A 27,700-nucleotide genomic window follows, 5' to 3' on the forward strand; every position below is an offset into this window, starting at 1 on the left:
CAACCCTGAATCTCCAGGGGAGCTTTTAAAAATCCCAGTGCTTAGGCCACACCCCAGACCCATTAGCTTGGAATCTCTGTGGGTTGGGACCCAGGCATCAGTAACTCTGTGTGTGTGTGTGTGTGTGTGTGTGTGTGTGTGTGTACGTGTTCCCTGGTGATTCCTATGTAACCACGGTTGAGAATTACTGTTCTAAGCCAATACTCCTCAAACAAGAATGTGCGTGTGAATAACCTTGGGAGTGTCCTTTCTTGTGTAGGAGATCTGGAGCAGACTTGGGGTCTGCATGTCAGCGTCGCATACTAGTGCTGTCCATGCTGCCTGAAGGGGGCCCACACTTTAATAACTAGCAGGGGTCTGTTGTGTTCCATCCAGTAGTTGAGGACACTTGGCAGGGTGGAGGAAATTCCAAGCTTCTTCTTGTCTTGTATATTCCTAGGAATCATTCCTCTCTAAGGACATTTTCCATTTCTTGCTTATGAGTTACATTTTCTTGAAAGCCACTCTATACACAAACTTCTTGTTACAAGGCACTGACTAGTGGGTGTGAACAGAATCACATGTAGGGAGACACAGAAGGCCACCATCTCTCTGTTGGAGTATGTGCTCAGCCAAAAGTTACTTAGGGTCCTGAGTTTCTGGGAGTGTGAGAGGCAGACATTTGGCTCACACTCTACAAAAAGGACTTGGAGAGCAAAGTGGCTGCTTTCTAAAAGACACAGAGAAAAGCATACGCGTATAACTAAAGACTCCACCCATAGGAAATGGGACAACACTAACTGAAGGAGCAGAGTGAAAGAGCTAAATGAAAATGTGAGTGGAGTATATCTTATTAGAATACACTCTGTGGAAAGGGTGTGGTCTATTAATGCTATTATGGACCACTTAGTGAAAGCTCAGATTTTCTTGAAAGTGTAAACATGCTTGTGACATGGGGTGACAAGAGCCCTATTCAGTTTTTTTTTTTTTTTTTTTTTAGTCTCAAGTGTATAAAACAACATAGTGATTAGACATTTATGTACCTCACAAAGTGATAAACCCCATAAGTTACCCATCTGACCCTGTTCTTAAAGTCTATATTCCATTGGTGCCCAGAGTCCATCTTGGCAGCAGATAAGTCTTTTTTTTTTTTTTTTTTTAATCCAATACTCTGTGACTTTACTGAGTGAAAAACCACATAGAAACAAATGAACTAAATAGCCAAATTTCATCTTGGGTCTTGTTATTCCTCTTCTTTTCCAACCTAGATTGATATTTGGTTAATTTGGTTTATTGGAGGAAAAATCCTCCATTAAATGGTCCTCTCTTTACCTAGAACCTCTAGTGCTTAGTCACTTGGCAGCCTTTTTGATTTGGCTCAATTTCTGAACCCCTACTTTTTATTTTGCCTTTCATTTCTCATTAAAGGCATTTTTATAAGGGTTCCAGGGCCCTGAGGCAAATCGAACCTTTTGCTCCCTCCTAAATGTCAAGCATGACTGGGTTTTTATTGCAAGAATTATCAAAGGCTGTATCACTGGCACAAAGCTCTAGGTAAGGAAATTGTGAGGCTGCAGCATGCTGTGGCTTTGGAAAGAAGAAATAATGCATGTAGGAAGGTGGTGATTTACATTCCAATGGCAATATTATTTCTTAACTGTATTCTTGAATATTGATTGCCATTCTTTCCTTTGGACTTGAGATTCAGTTATGAGTTTCCATTGTTATGTATCCAAGCAGTATGGCATGACCATTTCGGGGACTCCACAGGGATATCACTAAGATTTGATATATTCTGATGATGGTTCAGATTTTCCTGAACTATTTTCCTGCAAATCTTCAGGAAATTTTAGCCAGTTCATTTTTGGACCATGTATGTATAAAAGCTGTGAATTAGGTCCAACTTTTTTTATCCAGTCCATGGAAAAATTAGACATACAATCGGGGTACCAAAATTTAAAAAAAAAAAAATAGTATTTTACTAAAACACCCACTACTTAGAGAAATTACTTTGTTGTAATGCAATTGCTATTGTGTTCTGAATCCCTGGAACCCAGCATTGTGCAGGGTGCAGCATCTCTCCTTAGCAGCCCTTTCTTCTTCTGGCAGCGGGCACTGTTTTGAATTATTTAGTTCAGAGCTACCATCATTGTTTTTTTCAGTGCTTGGGGCTTCTTAAGTGTGTTAATATAGAAACAAGACTTCCCCATCTCATTTAAATTGTGCCAGTCTTCACCGTTCAACTCTCTGCTCATTCATGGGCTCAATCTGATTCTGATTTCTACATAAGAAAAAGGTATTAGAGCACCCTCAGCCTGGCCAGTTGGTGGAGCTTAGTATTAGCCATTCTCCCATACCTAGGGACATCACATGGGTCACTGGCTCCACTTGTCCTTTGGGTTTTCTTTGCTGCTGATTGGATCCAGGGGTTTTTGTTTCAGGGTACTGGGGATTCTTTGTTGACTTCTAAGTACTATTGTTCTTTCTCTGGTGTCTTATTCTTGCAACTAAACTTTTACTTCTCTGTTTTGTTTTGACCAATTGAGCAACAACTGGAACCCTACCCAGTAAGTGGGCTGTGCTACTGGGTGGGAGCAGCCTTCCTATAGACTCACAGTTATAAACCTATGCTTCATCTTATAACCCATGCTGTGAGATCACCCACTTCCTGTGAATTTGCCACAATCTTTGGATATCAGGTGCCTGCACTTCTGCATTTGAGCACCTTACAGTCAAGGGTTGGGCTGGTACAAAATCCTAACACTTTTGTTTTTCATTTCTGCCCCTTATTATATTAAGGCCACATCTGGTCTGTATCCCACAACGTTACCAATGGTGAGGCTACCAATGAGTAACTCAGTGGCAGAATCATCATGTAGAGGGTCAGGAAACAACAGAGATTGGTTAAGAGTTAAGGCTTTGGAGTCAGAATATCGAGGCAGACTATCACCTCCGGCTGTGTGAACTTGGGGAAGTTTCTTAACCTCTCTGAGTCACAATATATTTGTCTGGAAAACCTAGATGGTAAAAATCTTCTTCAAGGAGCTATATGGAGGACAAAATGTATACAATGTGTTTGACATCGTTTCTGATCACAGTAATTATTCAATAAATGTTGTTGTTTTTATTATCATTGGTAAAGTTCCATAAAAATGATATCCATAAAGTATAAAAAAGGTTCCATATAATTAGACTCTACATATTCAGACCATCTCATTATGGACAATAATTATGCTGTCATCTGTGTTATACAGAATTCTATACAATGAATAATCCAAGAAAATGGATGCCTCTATAGCACGAAAGTACTTTTCTTCTCTGCAGTGAAAGAAGCTGCTTGTGCACTTTCTGTTTTTGTAGGTACAGAGTGTGGTGATGTGATTGATAAAGAGGACCCCACATTCTTGCTGGATCACAAAATTAATATTCCTTCATGTCTGGATATCAACTTGGTCTCATGCTCTACTGCAATCTGAGGGTATAATTTCCAATTAGAGCCATTTTAAACCAATTCCACCACAATGAAGATTTTGGTTGTCACATTAATTTTACTCACAGGGCATCTTTTTAGTCATAAACTTCTTCACTAAGTTTGCACAAACTGTCCTCAATAGTCCTTCAAGGACTCTCCATCGGTAGGGATTCAAGACGAAGGCCCTGGCAGCTGTTCCTTGCAATCCAGTTCTGAAGCAATGTCCCTGAAAGACTGCACTTCAGCTTTTTCAATAAATCTCTTTTTTAAGGCATCATCTATGATGTATAGCTTCCTCTGCATCCTCACTTGTTGGGCACTGATTAGAATCTTTTGAGAACTGCCAATGTTTTAGTAGTTACTGCAGTGCCCAGACAACAGCCCTTGAAAATAGTCATAACAAAAATACCTAAGGGGGAAATAGACTGAATTTATAGGTGTCTTAATTCGTGGCTTTAATGATGCTGATTCTGCTACCCCTGGAAGTGTCTCACGATAATGAAACTACATGATCTTGTCTCTTTAAATATTCAGAATCCTATAGAATTTGCTAAGTAATCGTGGGCAAGAAAAGTTCAGAAACTCATTTTTTTTTCCTTTTCTGTTATCATATCCTGTCACACACACAAAAGCTTAGACATCTTTGGATTGGTTCCAGAATTTTTAAGAGTATAGACCAAAATAAGCTATTTATGTAGATATTAAAATTATTTGCCATTTTCAAACTAATTTTTATATAAGAAATCCTATGAACTAGTTGTGTGAGCTCTGATTACTTTCATTTTAAAGACTGAGAAAGTATAGCGATTTGCCCAATCCTGGCTACACCAGTTGTGTTGTTTTAAAATCATATTGAAGCCCAGACCCACTCTTAGAGATTCTGTTCCTATGGATCTGAAGTGGAGTAGGGGTACTGGTATTTTTTTAAGTTCCCTGGGTGGGACTAAGCTTCAGCCAGAGCAGAAAACCATTGGCCTAGGATCAAATAGCTAATTAGTAATAAAGACAAGTGAAAAAAATCGGCCACAATGCTGTTTCTATGCTGCTGCTGCTTTGAACACTGATTATTTAACAGAATATAAAAATGGGGACATTTCTTGGAAATTTAAGAGAACTTACAAATGTTTGAGAGTCTTTCTGAGTCTCCATGAGCACAAGTGGGTATTGTAATTGACCTGACCAATATAGATAAGCAGATTGGAAGATATGATCAAGAAAGTGAAATCCATGGCTGCAAGGCCTGTTGAACAGTCAGTCCTCAGCATCTAGAGTCGTTTTAGGTGCATGGTAGATGAATTAATCAAACACATAATGTCCCTTGTAGGAAGACTGACCTCTATGGACAGAAGATAGATTGTGGTTATAGGGGAAAGTTAACTCTTTGGCCCTTGTCCAGTGCAATCTGCAACTTAATAGCAATCATCTCCTTATAGCACAGTGAAGGTCCTGGTTAGCAACTGACATTGTCACCGTATCCACACCCACCGTCCTGCCTGGCCACCTGCTCTGTGATGACAGACAGATTGTCTGTGACATTGCAGGAGGCCAGACCACACAGAGATGGCAATCTGACCCAGCCTCAGGCTTGTGCCTATAAGCTGACCCTTTGTCAGTTATCTCAGGAATTACTTATAAGCTCCTATTTGGCCCAGTTTGTAAGCATGTCAGAGAATCTCTTATTTCCTGTTAAGCGGGGCTTTAGGCATCTATTTTGTGGGTGCTACGCTTGGATTTCATTTATTATTTTTCAAGAATCAAGGAAATTGTGAACTTCCTGATATGTTCAAAGTCAGTCACTAAGCAGTTCTCATTAAAGGCAAGAAAGTGGGCAGAGCAGAGGCAAATAAAACACAGTTGAGAACAGCCCTGTTATTCAATTGTTCATTCATTCCTTCATATATTCATTTAACAAGTACTTATCAGGCATTGTAATACTAGACCCTGGAGTTATAATAGCGAAAACATCAGCAAAAGTGCCCACCCTCCTGGGACTAGCATTCTATTAGAAAAACAAGAGGCAGTAAGCAATATAAACAAATTAACACTGTAGAGGGTGTCAGTTGGAGATACTGCTATGAGAGAAAGGAAGCAAGGAAAACAAACAGTGACATTGGGAGCTAGTACTAGTTTAGGTGGTCAGTTTGCAGAGCCCTGAATAAAGTTAGGAGTGCTCAGTGACAGTGCCATCCCTTTCTTGAGCATCCCAAAAAGATGAAATTATAGAATGCAGTGTTTTGTTTGTTAGATAATTTGTTTCTGCCCTGAGTTGAGGTTCCTTTAGGAATTCCCACCTCGAAGCCACTGGCCTTCTTTAGGGCTAGCTACAGAGGCATGGCCCAACGGCTTGCACCATGTAGGAACATATTCATATGACGTAAATCCAATAGCTGTTCCAAAAAGACAGATGGCTCCCAGAGGTTGCACGTAAAGGTTGTATTCCTTCTGAGGCAGAGTCGATGCAAGAATTCTGAGTTCCCTCTTTGGTTTTACTTAAAAAAAATAGCATCTTATTAAAGCAACTAGAAGGGAAACTCCACCCGTGAGCTCTCATGGGTGAATTTCTTGCCACAAAGTCAACAGCGCTAGTGATGAAAGAGGGGAATCACATACGGATAACTTAATGATGGTTCTAATGCTTCTTTCCATGTGCTTGTCACCCCTACCTTTTCCTTCTTCTGACATTCTTATCTGAGACTACACAATACATATAGTATGCACACACACACACCTGCACACACACTCCACTCACACACACCCACACTCTTACACAAACTCACACACCCACTCACATACATGATTCTTAACTGTTGCTAAATATCTAATTATGGGGAAAAAATCACCACTTGCAAATTTTCAAATAACACATGGAAATAATAGCCAACCTCTTATTTTTTTCCTAATTTTATTTAACACTGATAGTTTTTTATTTGTCAGATCATATATATATATATATATACATACATACATATATGATTTCAAGTCTACTTAGCAGCTCCTAGGCTAGAGCAGATTATGACCCATGTATTGATCTCATTTCAAATGGACAATGATAGATTTGATGGCTAAAAAGCAAAACAAAACAAAACAAAAAAACCTCTGAATGTAGAAATTGCTCAAGAAAAGGCAGATTTCGATGGAAAATTATTCAACACACCAACGTGTCTCCCTAACTCATAACAGATGATCAATAAATATGTGTTGAATAAGTGATGCAAATTAATGGGACAGTCTCATTATAGGGCAATCATTTAAAGGAAATTTTGCAGATTTACTGGCTGAATTTTAAATCATTCAGGCAGCAAATAGTGACTACTCCGTTCAGAGCCATGAGCTAAGTCGTGTGGTGATTACAAAATGAATCAGACACCATCCATGACCTCCAGAAATTAAGTCTCATAGCTAGAATTAGACTGTGAAGATTTTAGAGCATCTGAGTGCTATAGCTAGATATCTGCTTTATGAAGATGTACTTTGAGGAGTGTATGCGCTGTGCTAAAGTGGGCATAGTCCAGGATGAAGAAGAGACCAGTGAGGAGATGATTGCAATTATCTCACAGAAGGCCCTAAACAGGACTCTAAACAAGGAATGGAGAAGAAAGGGAAGAATATAGTTGTTTTTCTTTTTGGCTCAATTCTTGGCAGAGTGCCATTCTCCTACAGCCCAGTATTTTTAAAATATACTGAGTTTTCATTTTCAGGGGAATCATTCTGGATGGTTTCAATTGGAACACATATGCTTTTGATAAGGCTGTTAGTATTCTAAGGGAAATTTTTCCCTTTAAGAGTGGCATACTAAAGTGGGGCGGGTGGGTGTCTGGTCCAGAAGGCAGGGAGATGGCACATGGTGATAATAAAGAGTAGATGATACTTGGTTGGCTTTATTATTGTGTTTAAATTCTCTACAGACAGTGTACCCCTTTATTCTTTGTACCTTTAACTTTCTGCTCCTGTTATCTGTACCCCTGGATGTGTGGCTGCCTTTGAAGCAGCTTCTAGGAAGTTGAGACTATCTGATTGTCTTGCTATGTATGACACAGAGCTGACTTATATGTAGGGAGCAGCTGAAAAGATTCTTTCTTCCTATACTCACCCCATTACCCCACTAGTAAATCTCCAGACATTTAAAACCACTGTGTGGGAAAACCAAATGGAGCCATGTTTGATGAAGTATGGACTTTATAAAGAGCCTCGTCCTTCCCCTAACTACAGCTGCTTTTAATATTATTTCAGAAATAATTAGAATCAGTGAAGGAAATCTGAACATAATTGTAATATTTAATCAAATCTTTTTGTCTTTTGAACATATATATATATATATATGTATATATATGTGGATATCTACTCAGGAGAACATTTTGCTAAAAGCAGTCTTATTTGCTGGATAACAGATCGAAGTATAAAGTCAATTGGTTTGATTTTTAATATGCAATTCTGACATCTCTTGTGACACATCCTCAATCTGACACAAACTAAAAAAAACTGTACATTAGTCATTACAAGAAATTTAGTGTCAATTTAACATTAACACTACTTGACATTATAAGAAATATTTTTAAATGGAAAGCATATGCTAGATTTTTTTTAGAAGTTTAGCCTTTTGTTTGAAGGTGAAATATTATTTATTTTATTTAAAAATTGAATACATTGATTAATTATTAAAATTAAATAAGTTTAAATAAATTTATTTAAAAGAATAAAACTTATTTATATATAAAAACTACTCTTAGAAAAATACTTGATTATTTCCTTACAAGTTTGGAACCTTCCTTCCTTTCTTTGTGAGACAGTATCTTATGATTAGAGCAGATATGAGCTGAATTTTGTGGAAGTGGACTTGAATTTTGGGAGTTACCTGATAGCTACATAATCATAGATAAAAATCATCCATTATTCACTCACTTGTTTAATGAGTATTTTTGAGTGATTAAGCAAAGCACTGTGTTAGACATAAAGGGATCATCAGTGAATACATGAACAAATGAGGCTTTTATCTTGGGGAAGACAAGAGATACTAACAGCATTATACAATTTTCTAATAGATGCAGCTGACCTTTGCAAGGAGAGTCTGTAAAGCTCAAAAAGATGACTACCGTGTTTCCCCGAAAATAAGACTTAGCTGGACCAGATGAGACGTGGTATTATATTATATTATATTGTACCCGGTGTTATATTATATTATATTATATTATATTATATTATATTATACCCGGTATTATATTATGTTATATTATATTATATATATCATGTTATACCCAGTATTATATTATATATTATATTATATTATATTATATTATATTATATTATATTATATTATATTATTATATTATATTTTACCTGGTCTTATAAGACTGGGTTTTATATTAATTTTTTGCTCCAAAAGATGCATTAGAGGTGATGGTCTGGCAAGGTCTTATTTTTGGGGAAACATGATTGGAACTGGCTAGAAGAAGTGAGCTTAATTTAGTCCTAGACACAAGAAGCTTCAGGTGCAAAGGCCCTGGGGTGAGAAGGAGCAGTCAAGGAACTGAGAAAAGGTCAGAAGATGTAAAGCACAGAAGTGAGGGACAGAGGGTATTAGCAGGGGCTGCAGGGTAGGCAGAGCCATGTAGGGTTTGGTCTTCTGGTCTTTTCTCAAGATCAGGATATTTTTCTTTCTGAGGACTTGCCTTTGTTTTCCTATGGAAAAATTAGCCTTGCAATAACTAGACTCTTCTTCATTTTTCCTACTTTCCTTGCTCACACATGGTTAACCAGAATTCCAAGTTTGGTATTAAGTGAGAGACTTAAAAACTGGAAAACTGAAAACAAATTAAATCATATTTTCTAGACATGATTTTACTTATCACAGTTGTGCATTATCAGGGGTCTCTTTGTGATTATTGGTCATCACTACAATGACCATAATTCTTCACCAGTGTGCTTTTCAGATTATATGTTGGAATCCTGTTCTTTTCTATGCCCACATATCTTCCAGACATGCCCTTCTAAATTACTCTCTTGTACTTATGGATAAGAATATTACCAGCCAAAGTGAACAAAAAAGTACTGGATCAAGTCTCGAATGGAGACAATACATTTCATAACTTTAAAAGATTCCTAGGGGCTGGCCCGGTGGCTCAGGAGGTTGGAGCTCCATGCTCCTAACTCCGAAGGCTTCCAGTTCAATTCCCACATGGGCCAGTGGGCTCTCAACCACAAGGCTACCAGTTCAATTCCTCGAGTCCCGCAAGGGATGGTGGGTAGTGCTCCCTGCAACTAAGATTGAACACGGCACCTTGAGCTGAGCTGCCTCCCGGATGGCTCAGTTGAGCACGTCCTCTCAATCACAAGGTTGCCAGTTTGATACCTTGACTCCCCCAAGGGATGGGCAGCGCCCCATGCAACTGAAATTGAACACGGCAGCTTGAGCTGAGCTGCCGCTGAGCTCCCTGATGGTTCAGTTGGTCCAGTTGGTTGGAGCGTGTCCTCTCAAAAAAAAAAAAAAAAAAGATTCCTACATTTCCACCTGTTTATTTAAAGTTAAATTTTCTGCATTGTGGTATATAAACAAATTGGCAATTTGTGCTGTGTGCTACTCACTCTGTTAGGAGCTGAGAGTGTGATAGGGGGCTGATGCTAACCCAATCTCTGTAATAAAGAAACAATTGAAAGTGAAAGGATTTACCGTACAGAGTATCACCCTATAGATTACACAGTATGCTGCCCTCGTAAGCAAAAGTCAGCAGTGTGATGATAAGTTTCTCCTAAACAGAGACATGGAAACAACCAAAGTGTCCTTTGATAGATGATTGGATAAAGAAGATGCAGTATATATACACAATGGAATACTATTCTGCCATAGGATGAAATAGTGCCATTTGCGACAACATGGATGGATCTTGAGATTATTACGCTGAGCGAAATAAGTCAGACAGAAAAAGTCGAGAATCATATGATTCCACTGATATGTGGTATATAAAACTGAAAATGAGGGAACAAGACAAACAAATGAACAAAAACTCATAGACACAGACAATAGTTTAGTGGTGACCAGAGGGTAAGGGATGGGGATGATAGATGAGGATAAACGGGATCAAATATATGGTGATGGAAGAAGAACTGACTCTGGGTGGTGAACACATAATGTGAAATATAGATGATGTATTACAGAATTGTACACCTGAAACCTATGTAACTTCACTAACCATTGTCACCCCAATAAACTTGAATAAAAATAAAATAAAAAATAAAAATAAAGGAGAGGGTGATAGTGTTCTTAGGTATGGATGGAAGGGGGACAAAAGTCCACACTGTGTCATTCACTTCTCTAAATTATCTTTCTCCTCTCAATTAAAAAACGTTTGTAGCTGCCTTCTTTGTCTTCTTTTGTTTCTTCTATAGAATAACGATTTGCTACCTTTTGCTCCTTTTAGAGACAATTTCTTCCTTAATTAAAGGTTATATAATGTCTCTGCATTTGACATTCACATAAATAGATTCTGTCCTTGTTATTCCCTTCAGTATCCTCTCCACTTTAATTAAATCCTGATTAATTCCTGCTTTTTTCCAAAGAACAAACAACAGTGGTTTTTTGTGACACTTTTGAATTCACTAGTACGTTCACCATCTTTATCTATTACACTCATGATAATAAATTTGTATGGCTATCACCTTTATTATCTTCAAAAAGTAATTTTTGGCAACAAAATGGAAAGAAGACTTTTTCACATATGACCATATCTCAGGTTGATTATTTGTAAAACGGGAATGTGAAGGTGATTTCTGTCTTCTTGCCGCATTAAAACATTGATATTTCATGATATAAAGTCTCAGTGCTTGCTCTTGGTTTCAAAGCTCACTTTCTATCATTTAGGCTACATTGTACCTTATGAGAGAGAGGACATGGAATTATTAGCTTCCTCTCCATAATTGGGGATTTTTGTTCAAAATATAATCATTCGTTTTCTCTGGAAAGATGATTTTGAGATAACACTAACTTTAGTGGCATTTACTTATTTAAAAAACAAGTGGTGTTTGTGGGTTTTTTTGTTTGTTTGTTTTGTATTTTACTATTTACTGCTATTGCTTTTTACAGAAATATACTCTTTCCTATCCATCCTACTCAATTATTTTGATTGTGATGACTTTTCATGTCTTTCCACATGGTTCTTAGCATTGCCCATTAAATTTAAGCAAGCTTCTTCTGAAACAGAAATAATTTTAGATTACCACATTTTTCTCTTTTTATTTTAATTTCCTCTCAATTAAAAGTAGCTTTTCTATTCTGTGTTTTGTGTATTTCCAATGTGCAAAAATCTTTTGCATAGAATAATGTAAGTTTACATACTTTCTTTACTTTGTATTATAGTAAATTCAAACATACATAAAAGTAGAGGGAGAAATAGAATGAGGCCCCATGCACTCATTTTTATCTTCACCAGTTGACAACAAAGAGTCAATTTTGTGACATTGTTGGCCCCTTCACGTTTCACCTTTGACTGCTTCAAAGCTACTTCTGACTATCACATCATTTCATCAGAAAATATTTGAATGTATGTTTCTAAAAGAGGACTCCTTTTTTTAACAACATTGTCACACTTAAAAAATTAACAATAATTACTTAATCTCATCAAATACTTGGTTTAGAAATTTCTCTGATTCTCTAGTTAACCATGTTTGCCATTGGTATGTGAGAATAGTGATCCAAACAACATTAAAATATTACATATGTTTGAAAGGTCTTTAAGACCTTCTTTATAAATTACTCTTTCCGTTTTATTCCTGCAATTTTTAAAAAACTTTTTATTTATTTTTAAGTGTGTTTTTCCAGGACCCATCACATCCAAGTCAAGTATTTGTTTCAATGTAGTTGTGGAGGGCGCAGCTCACAATGGCTCATGTGGGGATCGAACTGGCCACCTTGTTGTTAAGAGCACTGTGTTCTAACCAACTGAGCTAACCTACTGCCCCTTATTCTTGCAATTTAATGTCCCTAAGAAGTCAAGTCCTTTTTCCTGTCATTTCACTCATTCTTCAATCCACTGATTGCTTTGCTGCACTATCTTCTAAGAGATTTCTATCCCCTATCTTTCTTATAACTTTAGATGCTTATCTGGCATGACTGTATCAGTGGTGTGTGTATATCTTCCATTTTGTCATATTAAGAAGTAAATAATGTCTGGTTGCCCTCTTTTTGTGTTGTTAAACTTACTAGTGTATTCGGGTATCTTCAGCTTAACTCATCGATTTATAAAGTTCCCCAACTAGTGTTTCTAGCAGCCATTGATGATTATTGCCCTGATCTGATCCTTTATTTCACTGGAAATTTCAAAATGGTTAATATTCTATGTATCATTACTTCATAATTTACAAACTGGAATTCATTGTATTAATAGCATAAATACCATTGTTTATAATAGCAAAATTCATTGTTTATAAGAGCAAAGAAAGTACTGCAAACAATCTAAATATCTAACAATAGCCTGTCTAACACATTATGATAACCATGGGAAGGCATTAAAAATGGAATTATAGATCCATGTTGACATGAACAGAATGATCTATAGATCAATATGGAACATAGATCTGTACTGACAAGAACATATATTGTGTTAAAAGCAGGTTACAGAGTATCATGTATAGTTGGATGCCATATTTATAAAAACAGTAATTTTATATAAGTAGATAAAGATATATAGATATATGCATAGAAAAATTCTGAAAGCCTATCCTTTCAAGGGTGGCTTATATTTATTGATTTCTGAATGGTGGCATTTGAGAAATTTTCTCTTTTCACTTTACTTACTTTCATTAATACAGGAATATTTTTCAAAATTAACAAATAAAATGGAAATTTTATTTTTTTATGTCTAAGTATTTTCAATCACCAATAAAAAACCCATTTCATTGCTAAAACCCAACAAATCAATTTTTAATTTGTAACTAAAGAAAATCCTTATTCAGTGTCATTTACACCTAACATGTACTACTGTACTGTTACTTCTTCCCTTAAATCTCGTAGTGCAAATTACAAACAGTGATTTTGCTATTACTATGGTGTCTACTAATCAACTTTAAAGTTTTATGTCTAGACTGGATGCTTCTTATCACCTGTGAAATTGCTGATTTTATAATGAACCAGCTTGCTGGAAGCTTTCCACTGAAGGTTTAGTTTCTCAGACAGAAACCTTTGCCCCTGCTAATGTTACGTGGTACATGGGGCCTCTATACTTATTATGCTATTTAATCTCTAGAACCACCCTCCGATAGCAGTATTGATAACCTTATTTTACAGATGGGAGAAAAGCCCATGTTCACACAGCTAATAAATCCCTAAGCTGGACTTGGACTCAGAATTTTTTACCTCTAAAGTCCATTCTTTGCCTGCTTGACCATTGCATTCCCACATCAGTTTCACTCCTTTTTTACCTTGAAAGTCTTATCTGACAAGTCTTAACCACACAGAGACTGTCTCACTTAATTCTCTGTCACTACATTTCTGTTGCAATAGATTACCTTATCCGTCAATGTCTAAACTCTCACGGCACCAGCACAATTTCAGCTCCTATGTAACAGGGACACACGACTTCCCCCATCTCCCTATGTACTGAGATGATAATAAATTGCGAGCTAAGCACACCGAATTGCTATTGCTGCCTAAAAATAATGTTTCTCTATCAGTCATATAGAGGAAGCACACCCTTCATTAAAATAAGAAGTGACTGACCTCAGGCATCTGTCTGGAAATACCCTATTCATACACCCCAAGGCAATAAAGTTGACAGGAAATCTGAAATGATTACTGCAATTGCAATGAGTTGAAAACAGTTTTGAAATTACAAATAGTAAAAATATCAGATAACTTTGGCAAGATAAGGCCAGACTCATTTTTTAATCAAAACTTTTTAAGACAAAATTTTAATATACATGTTTCTATAGCATGCTGGCAAATCTCAAAAAAATTGTGAAAGACATTTATCCAGCTTTAATGCATCATCTAATAGATGAGAGGGCAGAGCACTCCTCCAGCTTGGGAAAGGATTGGACTGAGATTGACTGTAAATGAACTTGACCTATAATGTTTCTAAACCAGGGTGATTATAAACATATGGGTGTGAAAGCAAAGGAATCAGTGATATGGGAAGCCAAGTGTGGTCAAGAGTGACATTTCTGACATTTCCTTACATATGATAAAGAAATGTCCATTGTACATGAAAACCCTGCAGTAAACTTATACCTGCGTTTTGTGGTGTGAAAAAACCATAAGACCTTGACTTGGAAGATCTGGATTCAAGCCTGAGAACATCAGTCACTTAAAGTAACTCTTAATCTCTGTGAGCTTCAGAAAATTGCTCCCTTTATAAAATGAAAATATAGTGTTTTATCCCACCTACCCCAGGGAGTTGGAGAGAACACACAGGAGAAAGTACTTTGTAAAACATAAAGCACTATATTAATATATTCCTGAGTGTTTAGAATTATTTGCCAATTGCACAATCCTAACTCTTGTTACCTAACACTCGTCTTGACTGTTTCAAAGATGTGCAGTCCTCCAACCAATGTTTTTTGAGTGCCTACTTTGTATGAGTTCTGTTCTGAGTGCTGCTGGTATAGCAGTAAACACAATAAAACTTCCTTCCCTCCTGTAGTTTACATATCCAATCAGTAGAGACTAAAATTATACACTACTAGATTTGTAAGGGATGTTAATTTATCCAACTCAACAAATATTTCTGAATAGCTACTATGTGCCAAGCACAATGATGTAGAATACACACACTACCTATTGTTGTGGCCTGGAGCCTGCCAAGTTTAAGGTGAGTTATACTACAGTATAATATAACTAAGATAATGCAGAGAGGAGACACATAGCTCAGACTTGGGAGTCAGGAAGACATCCTGTGGAAAGTACCACTAACACCAGAAGACAGAACACAGAATCGGGGTGGAGGGTAATTTTATCATCCTACTCTCTCTTTTAGATTATAGAGGTCCTGACTGAGTATGTCCAAGGAAGAGACCTGAGACAGAGGGAATCTAGAAATCATAGCATGTGGTAAATAATGAAAGAGCTGAAGATATTTAGCCTGAAATATTAAAGACTTAAACACAATAAACACCCAATTATAAATAAATTAAATGTATTTGGTGTGATTCCAGGTAGCAAATTCTAATCAATGGCACGGTATAAATCTTCCTAAAATCCCCACTCTTACCTCTTCTCTTTCTTCTGGGAATATTCTTCCCTCACTATTTAACTAACCAACATCCCCTCACCTCCATTCTAATATTCTTTATCCCTTTTCCCTGCTTTGTTTTTCTCCACAGTACATAACACCTTTTGGCACACATATTTTTACTTAGACTTATTATTCATTAATCTGCCTAGTCTCAAAATAATATGTCATGTGAAGGCAGGGATTTTATATGTTTTGTTCACTGATAAATTTCAAATTCCTAGAAGAATGACTGGGCCATAAATATTTGTTAAATAAATGAATGAGAGTTGTCCAGAATATGAAATAGGTTGCCTCACAGAGCAGTTCATTTCTAGTATAGACAATTGAAGGATAATGGGTTTGTTTATGAGAATATTAACACAATGGGTAAAGAGTAAAATTGGATGGCCCTATGACTTTTTTCTGATAAAAAGATACAGACGTTATCTTTTATACATTCAATGGTAAGAGACTCGTTACCTCAAACAAGATGTGCAGACAATGCTGATCTTTCATATTTTCTTCTTATATTGGACCAAATTCCACAACTCTGAAAACTTTATTAAGTGATCCTAATTCTAATACAAATTGATAGTAAATATAAATGTAGACATAAACTGATTTGGGATTGAAAATGTGCCAAAAATATAACTTCCACAAGTAATGGTCAGAGTGTTAAACAAAAATAATTTACATAATCTAGGACATTCCATTAAAAAATTTCTCCCTGCTGTCCTTTCTGAAGTGCAAACAATGAGACTGGATCTCGCAATACACTTGGTTGGTTTTCATTGACACCCATCATCCTTTGTCAGGACAATTGTTCTCTAGCCATGATTTTAAATATGGCATCCTGGCTTGGGAAGCAATCTTATCAGGAGATGACATACACTTAGCACTAACAAATTGTCTTTTTCATAATGACTGATCTTCATAATATGCAATCTGTTTTCTTCTTCGGGGCATATATTTAATATGCACAAAGTTGCCCTGTCACATGGTTACTGGATAGAGTACCACAAGGGGTACTCTAAAACATATTTGACTTCTCAGAAAAGGCTATGTCTCAATGGTAAGATTAAATTTACCTTTCAATTTCTAATTGCTTTGAAATCCTAATACTTGCTACAATTTTAATGTCTGCTTCCCTGTTTTCTTCCACAGCTCTTGCTAATATTTTGATATTATTCTCAGTAATGCTTGTAATGATAGCCAACATGTCTATATTAACTACAATAGTAGATACCATTTATTAAAGGTGCTTAGCACTGTTCTGGGTACTTTAAAAGTATGAAGTCATTTAATTATTTTTTTACCAGCTCTTTGATTTAGGTACTGATATTATCCATACTTAAGAGTCAAGGAAACTAACGTATAGAAGGGTTTAGGCATTGGGTTCAGGAAGCCTGTGTTCACGGCCACAGCACTAGACCTTAAAACTTTGTATGGGGTTCCATTTGTATTTGTGTTTGCAGAGCTTTAGCCAACTGTATGTGCAAATAAATTAGAACAGTTTTCTAAGTCTACACTGAAATCTTTTGTGGAATGAGGAAGATATAATGGGTGCCAAAAAGAAAATTATGATTTTCTTGGAGTTCTGACAAATATATTTAACTAAAGTGATCAAGGATAAAATATATTTTACTATATTTTCATTGTCTTAAATTTAAGTTATAAAATGTCTAGTTAGGAATCTATTTATTGATAGTTTAGTGTCTTAGAGCGGCAGTTCTCAAACTTTGTGGACCCCATAATACTCTTAAAAACTAGTGAAGATCCAAAAGAGCTTATGCTTACGTGGGTTATATCTATATTTATTGTGTTAGAAATTAAAACCGAGACTTTATTAAATATTTGGTTATTAATCCAAAAAATAACAATAATGTACTCATTACATGTTAACATAAATAATATAGTCTTATAAAAATAACTACATCTTCCAAAACAAAAATATTTAGTGAGAAGAATGATCTTATTTTCCATATTTGTAAACATTTCAAATATTTGGCTTAAGAGAAACCAGTTAGATTTTCATATCTGCTTTTCCATTTAATCTGTTGCAGTGTCACATGCCATGTAGCCCCTGAAACCTCCCGTGTACATTTGTGAGAAAATGAGAATGAAAAGGGCAAATAATATCTTAATAGTTTATAAAAATAGCATTAACTTTATGGACCCCTGAAAGAGTCTCTTAGATGATCAGGGGTTCCCCAGATCATACTTTAAGAACTGCTTAGAATGACTAACTAGGAGAAAAACAAAATACAACTTAGTGCTTCCTTTAGATAATTACATATGCCATAGGTTCTCCCAGTTTAGGTTCTGTTTTCACCCCAAACATCACAGTCTATGATGCTTCAAAATTTTTAAGGGGTTTGGGAGAATTTCCCTCCTTTAAGCAATTTTCTATTCAAAATATAGTCAACTACCTCAACATATTCCCTTGTTTTTAATCTCTAAGACCTTTTGTTTTGTTTTAAAGCATGGAAATAAATAATTAATGAGAAATTAAAAGTATAATTTGCAAGTGAGTTAAGACATTTTGAGGTTAGTTGTGGGACATTTTGATTTTTTATGCAAGTGTAAGGTTCTCTTTGAAGAACTAGACTTCTTTCTATTCACCCATTCCTTGTATTACCCAATTTGCAACAACTATTTACACTTATCTTCCTCAAAGGGGGCCCTGTAAAAGCTCTAGGCTTAATGCATAAAGCAGTATTGTCTCAGTTTCTGAGGGCCAGCCTGTACTGTTGTCCAAACTCCATTGCCTGACTGCATTTGCAAAGAGGCTGAGTTCTTGTTACTTGCTGGAGCCAATTCACTCATTTAGGGATAGAGAACTGAATTTTTACCCTTATGAAACTTGTTTTTAGCTGGGGAAGACTGAAAATAAACAAAGGTGTAATCTAATGTTAGGTAGTAACAATCTAATGTTAGGTAGAAAAATGTTAAGTAAGTTATGGGGATAGAGAATAACAAAGAAGGGGTTTAGGTAAGGTGGTCAGGGTAGGTCTCCCCTCCTGCAGTGGGTAACATCTGCCCAGAGCTCTGAGAAAAGTAAGGGAAAGTCTATATCTGGGAAAGAGCAGTCCTGGCAGAGGTCATAGAAAATGCTAATTCCCTCAGGTCAGAAGAGACTTGATTTATTTGCACTTGAGGAAACAGCAGGAGTCAGTGTGGCTGGAGCCAAATGAACAAGTGGTAGAGGCATAGGGAAGGAGAAGTTGTTACAATTTATTCTAAGAGTGCTAGAAGCTACTGGAAGGTTTGAGTAGAAAAGAAGATCACTCTGAGTACTCTGCGGAGAATCTGCGTAGGGACATGACGGAAGTAGACCAGTGGGTAGAGAGTTGCTAGTGGCTTTCAAATAGATCCAATGTGGGATCTATTTGGATGGTGGATCAAAAGTGGGATATATGAAAAAGAAAGTAACCAAGGGCGAGTGGATTTTTCTGCTGAACCACTGGGTGAATGTAGTTGTCATTTACTATGATAGGGAATCCAGTGGACAGAAATGAAATGTTTTGTCTTGAATGTATTGAGTTGAGATGCCTAGCAGATATCCAAGTAGGGATGTTGACTTCTCAGTCGAGTATATGGGTCTGGAACTCAAAGTTGTGGCCTGAGATAAAAATGTGAGCCTTACTGGCACATGTAGGATAATTAAAAATCCATGAAAGTGGGTGGAATCAAATAAGGAGTGAGAGTAGAAAGAAGAGAGATGGGGGTCTGAGGACTGAGCCCTGGGCACTCCTACATTTAAGATTAAGAAAAGAGACGCGCCGAGAGAAGAAAAGGAGAATGAGTGGCCCTTGACTTAGGAGCACAAGGAGAATGTGATGTCCTAGGAGCATCTGAACACGGACGTTTAGGAAAAGGAGGTGGCAGGCACACGAAATGGAAGGTCCTTGGACTGCTCCTGACTTCAAAACACCACCTGAGTACCTGGTGCCAACTCCCATCTACATTCCTTTCTGCACAATAGGTGCTACACCTAAGGGTTCACTTTGACATGCTCTGTTCTTTATTCTGTTCTTATCCATTTCCTAGATTATCCGTACCCGGTGCCACATTATGCTTTTGTTATCAAAGAGCGGGATCCTTGCCCCATAGTCATTCAAAGTCCATCCTTCTCTAGCACGATATTTCACAAAGAAATTTGCTAATAAACAAACACCATATTTATCAACTGGAAACAAATTGGTTTGCTGTATTCAGCTAAAACAAAAGATACAAGATACACAAAAAGAGTAAGATAATTGTTCAGTAGTTATTTGCTGGAACATTAAATTAACTGGACCTTTTTCATATTTATGGGAAAATAATTGATGGTTGTAATGATACCCCTAAATTAATATATGGTCCCCAATGCTTTCTGAGCTATTAAAGAAAAACTAATTACACTGAGTATCCTTTAGGGTTAAGCATACTACCTCATGTTCTAGTTCTTCCAGAATCAAAAATTAATATAGCTAAATTCTACTAACTAGAATAATTGAACAGAAAATGATATTTCGTAAGCACAGCTAATAGAAGAGTTTCCTGGGAATTGAATCAGCAGAAAGGAGAGGCAGGGGTCATTTTTGCTTTGGGCTGTACATGGCCGTGGACTGTCGATACCAATAAAGGGGCATAGACATAAGGCTTCATGCAGGGGAGTCCATGCAGGGAAGTGGAGTCAAGGTCGGGCCGAGTAATGCATGTTTTAAGGCAGGAATTGTCAGGAGAATCCACAGACAGTTGAAGAAAAGCAGAAGTTAGGGGGAGGCGAGGCATGAATGACGTGGGGAGTACATTGTGGTTCAGGACCAATTCACATGGGTCAGCCCTGGGGCCTCATGTCCTGGTGGGAAACTAATGACGTGAAAGAAATGACAGCATAAAGTGCTTCTGAGGTTCTGATGTCAGAAAGTAACTGTCATACCCTGTGTGTGCTTTACACTCTGCACCCCTGCCACTGTCCTCTGTGGGTCGGCAACCACCAGAGGGCAACTCAGGGAAAACGAAGAGGTCCTTAAGCAACTGGAACTTGCTTGAAACGTTGCAGATCTAGTGGATACCAGGCGCCTGGCACCAGGCATGAAAGGGGACAAGCTGAGGAAGAGTGGGTTCTCAACTTCTGTGGGAATACTGCTTTTTATTCATTTTTAAATCCATTCAGCCAACCATCATTTACTGCAGTTCTCCTAGCTTGTTCTGTAGAGAGGGGCAGAGGTGAATAAGTCAAAATCTGTGCCTTTTAGGAGTCTCAAGCTTGGTGTAGGGGAAGATAGAAAGATAGATGGACAAGCCAGAAAATGCAGAATAGAGGTAGGGTCTGGGTACTGTGTTATGTAGTAAGGACTCAGGGCTGCCTCTGCATAGAGAGGGAGGAAATGAAGAGGAACAAGTAGGGCTTTCAAGAGAAGATGATGGTTAAACTAAGTCTTAGAAGACCACTAGAGGTTTTCTAGGGAAGGCATTGCTGAAAGAGGCAGTGATGTACGAAACCACATTAGCATGAGACATCAGGTTGCTTCCTAGGATGTACAAGACGTTTGATGTGTTTAGAATGCTTAATGCATATGGAAAAGTGGTGAGAAATAAGGCTTGTGAAATAAAGAGCTGTATAGGCCATCCCAGTACAAATTCGGGGTTTTAATTGAGGAGTCAAAAAAAAAAAAAAAATCAAAAGGATTTAGGCTGTCACTAATTTTATGTAGTAAGTTAGGTAGCTGGAGCTTTGATTCTTAGATCCCTACCATGAATTCTGTGGTTTGAACACAAGACTTTAACGCTCAGAAAGATTTTGTCTACACAATTGTGTGTAGGAGCTACCAAAGCTACTTTCAGAGTTCAGACGTGAAATGTAACCTTTTTACTATCCCTAGATTAGTCGATCCAATCATTCCTTTAACAAAGTTTATTGATTACTTCCTATGGACAAAGGACTTTAATGTCTTTTCTAACCCTATAAATGAAAACCTCCAAAAAGTGGGGCACACACTTAGAGGCTGCCATCTCCAACATTAATTTCTGTCCTGATGCCATGACTGTATCAAGAAGAACAAAACGTCTTATGGGAAATGTACATTTATTTTTCTCTCTCTCCAGGGAAGCTAACTGGGGTAGAGGACATATGATGTTCTCTTGATCTATGAGCATCTAGGAATAGTGCTCACCCATTTCTGATTTTCTAGTATAATCACAATTCCATTTTGGCTTGCTCACTCCTTTACTTATAATACCAACCCTAATGCCTACTGCGTATTAAGCACACATTACATTTTTGAAAGGGGTGAGTGAACTAGTAAATTAATAAACAAAAGTTATCAGACTATTTCCTCTGATATTTTGGCCTTTGAAAATATGGTTATGATTAATCGGTGGGTGCATTTTATCTATATGACAAACACGATATTGGCAATGACAGTGTCATGCATTATTTGAAACAGTCATTGTTTAAAAACATATAATACTATTCTCTGAAAATAGAAACAGAGAGCTCATTAAACAAATATGTGAATTTCTTGGTCAACATGGTCTTTGTAAGCTTATTTTTAGTAGGCCTGACTACCATGGAGTCTGAAAACAACGCAAGGTTTCTGATCTCTTAAAAGACAGAAGACCTTATAATATAAACTTAGATTGAGAGCTAAGGTTTTGTAGATCCCTAGTCTTAGAACCTGCTGAATACGTGCAAATAAATCAATTCAGTCTCCTCTGTTTAGGGTTGTTTATCTGTAAAGTGATCCACCTGCTCCTCTCCTCCAGCTCCTCCCTATTTCTTTGTTCCACATTATTAAAAAGAGGATGATTTCTTGCCACTTAAACAATATTTTAGAAATGATACTTCCACTTTTAAGGCACTACCCACATGCTAAAGACTCTTGACCTTTTGCCGAAAGAAGAAAAAGGGTCAGGTGGCATAGAAAGCTTTCCTTCCTCCAACTGAAGATGAACTTAACTGCATTTTCCTCTGCTCTTGTACACTTAAGCCACATGAGTAATTTGCCCTTGAGCTGAACTGCTGAATTTCAATAATGATGTGTGTGTGTGTGTGTGTGTGTGTGTGTGTGTGTGTGTGTGTGAAGATTTGGTCAACATAGGAACTGACTGCAAAGACATTGATTAATAAAGTTGCAAGGGGCCCAGAAAATGCTTAGTAAATGTCCATTTCTGACTTAGAGTAGCTTGACATACAAGTTTCCAGACTAGTTATGACTCAGTACTTTTTAGAAGCTATTTGGACTGCAGCTTAGGGAAAGGCCAGAGATAATCACAATGTATTAAGAGCTTCTCAGAAAAAAATGCTGTATTAATACATGGCATTGTTATTATTCCAGTCTGCCTCCATCAGACACATATTTTGGCATCAAATTGTGAAAATCAATGATGCAGTTTCTGGAGCGTTTTATTCTCTCTCTTTATCCTATTCATTAATTTTCTTTGAGCAGTAATTTATTTGTTCTGCATGTTTATATTCAGCTATACCTTGGAGGGGAAGATAAAGTCACTCCCCCTTCCCTCCAGTTTTTATAATCACCACACATAGATACATTCTCTCTCTCTCTCTCTCTCTCTCTCTCTCTCTCTCTCTCTCTCTCTCTGTCACACACACACACACACACACACACACACACACACACACACAATTACCTTTTTTCTGAAAAATAAAACCAGCCACCTGCTTAAGGCAGTTGTGCTGGTCATAGTGAGGACAATTGTTATTTGGGCCATAATCAGCAGAATACAGGGCTGCACCAAGATTCTTCATGCTCTCTTTACATATTGTATTAAGTCAAATGTACTCACCATTTAAAAATCTATGATTTTGTTTGAGCTCGGGTAGCTCTTTTCATTGAAAAACTCTCCTATATATAGGAGTGTACTTCTCTCTCCTTTTTAAAAAATCAGTTTTTGTTGGGTTCCAAAGGATCTCAGAGATAGCTAGATTTCAAAATGATTTTCATACTTTGATAAATTTTCTGAAGGAAATTCACATCCATTTCACTGGATGTTGCATTTCATTATTGACCAACACATTTTAAACTTCAGGAAAACTTTCAAGCTTCATCAATTCAGACCACGAATTCAGAATGTGCAGACATTTAAATGTGTGGTTATTGTTGAATAAACATTTAAAATATAATTGACTGAATTTTTGGGGCCCCCTGTGGTGGGAAGTCAATTCTAAATTAATACTTTTTTTAAAAAAATTAATGTTCAAGAGATGTTAGAATTTATATTTTTGTATTTAATTTTAACTTATAAATTAAAAATTACCTTTTTGTCTAATTATTTTATATTTATAGCATATAGTCACAATGAATGCATTGTCTCATGAGAACCTTAACCCCAAATTCCTGATATAATATTTATCTTGTGATCATAACTTTTCTGAGGCTTAGGGAAATGAATGTTCTTTAAACTCCTAAAAATCTTTCTCTAGGACACATGGCTGGGTACCAATTTTTTTCTCAAGGTATTCTGATACAGAGATAATAGTGAAAAATACTTCATACATTCTACAGATGAGGAAACAGAAATTCCTTGGTTAGAAAGAGAAAATATTTCAGAGGCAAAAAGTCAGCATTTCATGTTCTTTTCTCTTAAAACACTGGCTCTATTTCTAATTGGGAAAAAATCACTAAACTATTAACAGCAGATGAGTGTTTCCATTTCAGCTTTAATAACAAGGTGTTTTGATATCCCAACACTTCTGGATACATAGAAAACATTTTAAACATCATTAATGTTGGGAGAAAAATACAAGCCTATTTAACATCTCTTGCATCGTTTATCTCATCGTAGTGGTCCGTTTAGTAGCTGTGTAGCTTCTTACCCCACTCCCCACCCATGAGCCAGTAATTAATGTACCAGGGCAATTTCTCCCTGACGCCACAATCTGTTGATATAACTATGAACATTGACTAAGGGCCCATGATAAGGTTTCCACAGCAACTTCATTTTACTGAGGAATGGGAGATAAAAGGGACAAGGAAAGACCATAGGATAAAAACTGCATACTTTTATTGTTGTTGTTGTTGTTGTTGTTTCAAATTAGATTATAATGTTCTCTGGTACCAGTAAAGAAGATACATTTATTCTTAGGATTAAAACAAACAAACAAACAAACAAAATCATAAAACATTTAAGGAAGAAGTCAAATGTTGCCCTCTTCCCCAAATGAACTGTTTTTTGCCATCAAAGGTTAGGCTGCCCTAACCTTGCTTTATTGAAAGATGTTGAGTGGATTAGCTGAATCCTAACCAACAAGCCTTGTTGGAGTGAAAGGGTCTCAGAGACATAATTTTTTCAAGTTATGCTGGGTATACTGACCGCTCTAAAATCCACCCCTTTTCCCAGGACATATCTTGTCAGGAATGAATGAGCTCAGTAATATGCTAAAAATGAAGGCCATGATATTGTACAACATCTATGGCCAGCACCCACCACGTGATCTTACTTTTTGAAGAGATTTGTGAGTGTCTATAATTGCCTCAATGTTTAAACACAAATGCCTAAAAATATGAAAGATCATGACCACAACCTTTTAGTTATAGTGATATGCTTTTGTGTCGGAATGGGAGGAAGGAGTGCCTTCTTTGTCCTTAGATACAGGTGTGTCAGAAAAACCAGGCATCATTCATAGAATCATTTTCTAAAAGGAAGCAAATGTGTGTGTGTGTGTGTGTGTGTGTGTGTGTTTGTACACACGCACAGGCACTTTTGTATTTTAAAGATCATGAGTTACCATGGGGAGGAATGGATATGAAAAAGGGCAATTGATTTGTTCTGAGGCATATAATATTGTATCTATTCAAGTTTTAAGCTTTGAATGTCACTTCACACACAAACAAATGTCATATTTATTTGTAAGCACCCTAGTGTTAGGGGGACAAAAATAGGCTTTGAAGTCAGTGATATCTGGGTTTAAATCCTTGTCACATGTTAGCTATGTAATTTTATGCAAAATTATTTAATCTGCTTGAGTTTTAGCTTTCTTATTCATTTAAATAGGAATGCCATCTTTCTCTCAGGATTGTTAAAATGTGACGTGATAACATTTGTAGAGCATCTAGCAGTCTGTCTAGAAAGAGAAACGGTCACTAGTTCTTAGATTCCTCTTCTTTCTCCATAGAAAACCATAGCTTGATTTGAGCTAATAAAATCTCATATTGCACAGAATTATGATCTTTACGACAGGGCTAATGGGGAGAAGGAGGAAGTAGAATAATTTCTTTATTCTTGGAAATATATCAGTGAAAAACTAATGGTTCTTAAGTCTTAACCCTTTCAGAGAAGTTGTTTTTGCATGCTGAAAAGTAGGATCCCAACTCTTCATGTCTCTATTCCTTTTTGTCTCTCTCAAAATTCAGACCGTTCTTTGCTTTGGGCAAATCCTGCAAAAGGAGGCCAGGCTGTCTAATTTAAGGTTCCACCCAGTGCAGGGTCATTTATAGCTTCTGATTCAATGTACAACTGCAAGGGGAGACTCTGGGTTTTATAGGCACTAAAGCTTCTACAGTTTGGGGGCCTGCTTTAAGAAAACAAACCAAAAAAGATCTTACTTTTGTAAATTTTGCCAAAGGATATGACCATAGGGACATATTGCCAGGAATTCTCCCAGGGCCTGGGAAGGGAGCAGTACATATGAGGGGCCCTGTCACAGCTTCCTTAGGTTCTCAGTACATCCACTACAGAATACCACATGACAATCCATTCTTATAAGTGTCAGTGTTTCACACCATGAGGGAAATAAGGAACGGAGAAATTAAGTAACTTGCCGTGGTCACACAGCTAGTAAGTGGCAGACCTGGGATTTGAATCCAGGCAGCCTGTCTCCAGTGCCTTGTTCTGTTTACCATAACAACACAATGTCTCTTCTAGATACTTCCTGTTTTCTGAAAGTCATAGAGAAACAATGCTTCCCCTTATTTCTATTATAGGAGCCACAGCCACTCCTACTGTATGAAATAAAATGGTGATGACAATAAATGAAAAGATACAATGATTAGCCAAATATTTTCCATTATTATGACTATTAAGATAGTCTATTTATTTTCATATTATAAAATTTAAATTTAAAAACGCAATTTATTACTCAATATATATAATTAATGAAGACTGGGTGATTAAAAGTAAAAGAAGATACACCTCTGACAACCCTCCCACCCCACCCCCAAGCTTATAGTCTAATAAGCCAAAGTATGCATAGAGGGGGAGGCTGGGTGAGACAGCCATAAACTTATAAGCAGCATGAAGAAGTATATGGGAAGTTCACCATTCAGAGGGAGAGAAAGCATAGTCTTAACCTCCACGAGCATAGCTGCGTTAAAGAAAAACAAAACAAAGCAAAACTGACAGTCTGCTAATCATCTAGTCCAATATTCTGTTAGTAACAGATCCCTCGGTTTGAAACGCTTAGAATAAGCAGTAAAGTGTGGCCACATGGTGATGTTCTGTCTGATGAGAAGGAAAAAGGAGTGTTATATGACAACTTCCAGAAAAACTTGAAAGACAGCTGCCATACCCCGTTTGCTCCTTTCTCTTCCCCTTCCTCCTTTCTGCTAGCTCGAATGCAGACTAATGACTGGAATTTGAGCAGCCTTCATGGTCGTGACAGCACCCTCGGTTGGCACAGAATCAACATAGATAGGAGTTCCAGCGATCATAAAGTCTCTCTATCACCCCTGAACCACTTATATCCAGATTATGTTCATTAGAGAGACAGGCCACTATCTTACTTAAGAAATGTCTATTTTGGGTTTTGTCATTGGCAGCTGAACTTAACCCCAACTGATACAAACCTTTACTGAGAATGCTAGCACCAACCATCATCCTGTTAAGAAGATTTCACTTTAGAACATGTATAACTGTAACTAACATGATACGACTATACTGTTTTAAACAAATGCAGTATTATCGTGTGTTCAAATAAAATCAACCCTCACAAACTGTCACTTTGGGAGAAAATACATTATTCCTATCATGCTGCTATCAGTCAAATTAATGTTAAGAGTTTTCCTTTGAAACTGTTCAGATGATTTTCATTGACACCTTATTCTAA

The 27,700-nt window shown here is 37.0% G+C and overlaps 1 protein-coding gene across 4 annotated transcripts in view; it reads right to left on the bottom strand.

Moving 5' to 3' along the window:
* SLC8A1 (solute carrier family 8 member A1) overlaps positions 1-27,700 on the bottom strand; it is a 386,698-nt gene that overhangs the window by 326,881 nt on the left and 32,117 nt on the right. The gene's annotated exons all lie outside the window — the stretch shown is intronic.

This window comes from Rhinolophus sinicus, linkage group LG05, assembly GCF_036562045.2.
Source record: "Rhinolophus sinicus isolate RSC01 linkage group LG05, ASM3656204v1, whole genome shotgun sequence".
In the NCBI taxonomy this organism is placed as follows: domain Eukaryota; kingdom Metazoa; phylum Chordata; class Mammalia; order Chiroptera; family Rhinolophidae; genus Rhinolophus; species Rhinolophus sinicus.